The 2110-nt window shown below is 41.8% G+C and overlaps 1 pseudogene; it reads left to right on the top strand.

Annotated features, from left to right (window-relative positions):
• The first annotated feature begins 755 nt into the window (after positions 1-755).
• Positions 756-2090, top strand: LOC112817951 (tryptophan 5-hydroxylase 1 pseudogene; annotated as a pseudogene).
• Positions 2091-2110: the final 20 nt, after the last annotated feature.

Genomic DNA, 2110 nt, shown 5'->3' with positions numbered 1-2110 from the left:
ATTGAAGGGGAGGTAGAAATTGTCCTTGGTCCAAGGTTCTTACCGCGAGATGAAGAAAGAAATTGACATGAGACAGATAAATAGGAGAAAAAAACCTAAAGTGCAATGATGGGTACATGGAGACCCAATAATGAACCTGAGGTCTAAAGAAATGACCAAGGAAGCCAGGTTTTATATTTTTGGACAAAGAGAATCTACACCTGTGATGAAATCACAGGACAAAGAAAACTTAACCTTGGGAGCTTCGATTAGTAAGGAATTCTAAACAAAATTTGGACTGGGGTCGTAAATTAGTAAAAAGTAACAAAGGTTGTTTATACAGCCTTATGGGCTCCAAATCTCCCATCTCTGGTGATGTTAAAATCTCTTTACCTCCTGGTACAGGGACATCTTCAAAAGGGGGATGGATTTCCTTTCCTGGGGTACAGAGGAGGGTCTAAGTGTCCTCATTGCGTAGGCTGTCTCTTAAGTAACTTTTATTTAAAATGATCTGTATGTCAAAGTGGCAGTTTGGGTCAGCTTGCCCTTGGCCCGCACACCATCCCGTTACACTCCCACATCCTAAAGAACTTACTTTCAGTAGATTATTATTTACTCTTTGGGATGTAGAAATGATTGTATTTTTTAAAGATTTTACTTTTAAGTAATCTCCACACCCGACACGGGGCCCGAATTCACAACCGCAAGATCAAGAGTTGCACTCTCATGTCCCAGCTTACCGCCCGCAGCTGCACAGAGAACTACACCAACTGACCATGATTGAAGACAATAAGGAAAATAAAGACCATTCCTTAGAAAGAGGAAGAGCAACTGTCATTTTTTCCTTGAAGAATGAAGTTGGTGGACTTATAAAAGCACTGAAAATCTTCCAGGAGAAGCATGTGTACCTGTTACATATTAAGTCCCAAAAATCAAACAGAAGAAACTCAGAATTTCAAATTTTTGTTGACTGTGATATCAACAGAGAACAATTGAATGACATTTTTCATCTGTTGAAGTCCCATACTACCGTTCTCTCTGTGAATCCACCAGACAATTTTACTGTGAAAGAAGATGGTATGGAACCTGATACTTGGTTTCCAAAGAAGATTCCTGACCTGGACCATTGTGCCAACGGAGTTCTGATGTATGGTTCTGAACTGGATGCAGATCATCCTGGCTTCAAAGACAATGTCTACCATAAAAGACGGAAGTATTTTGCAGACTTGGCTATGAACTATAAACATGGAGACCCCATTCCCAAGGTTGAATTCACTGAAGAGGAGATTAAGACCTGGGGAACTGTGTTCCAAGAGCTCAACAAACTTTACCCAACCCATGCCTGCAGAGAGTATCTCAAAAACTTACCTTTGCTTTCTAAATATTGTGGATACCGGGAAGATAATATCCCACAATTGGAAGATGTCTCAAACTTTTTAAAAGAGTGCACAGGTTTTTGCATCCGTCCCGTGGCTGGTTACTTATCACAAAGAGATTTCTTATCAGGTTTAGCCTTCCGGGTTTTTCACTGCACACAGTAAGTGACACACAGTTCAGACCCTCTCTATACCCCAGAGCCAGATACTTGCCATGAACACTTAGGTCATGTCCCCCATTTGGCTGAACCTGGTTTTGCGCAATTCTCCCAAGAAATTGGCCTGGCTTCCCTTGGAGCTTCAGAGGAGGCTGTTCAAAAACTGGCAACGTGCTACTTTTTCACTGTGGAGTTTGGTCTCTATGAACAAGACGGGCAGTTGCGAGTCTTTGGTGCTGGATTACTTTCCTCTATCAGTGAACTTAAGCATTCACCTTCTGGACATGCCAAAGTAAAGCCCTATGATCCCAAGATTACCTGCAAACTGGAGTGTCTCATCACAACTTTTCAGGATGTCTACTTTGTATCTGAAAGCTTTGAAGATGCAACGGAGAAGATGAGAGAATTTACCCAAACAATTAAGCGTCCATTTGGAGTGAAGTATAATCCATACATACAGAGTATTCAGATCTTGAAAGACACCAAGAGCAAAACCAGCGCCATGAATGAGCTGCAGCATGATCTCGAAGTCATCAGTGATGCACTTGCGAAGGTCAGCAGACAACCAAGCATCTGATGCTGAGAGTGTGAGTGTCA

Source organism: Callorhinus ursinus, unplaced genomic scaffold, assembly GCF_003265705.2.
Source record: "Callorhinus ursinus isolate GAN/ISIS: 27379988/994484 unplaced genomic scaffold, GSC_fseal_2.0 scaffold7143, whole genome shotgun sequence".
NCBI lineage: Eukaryota > Metazoa > Chordata > Mammalia > Carnivora > Otariidae > Callorhinus > Callorhinus ursinus.
This window is presented reverse-complemented; position numbering and strand designations above follow the sequence as displayed.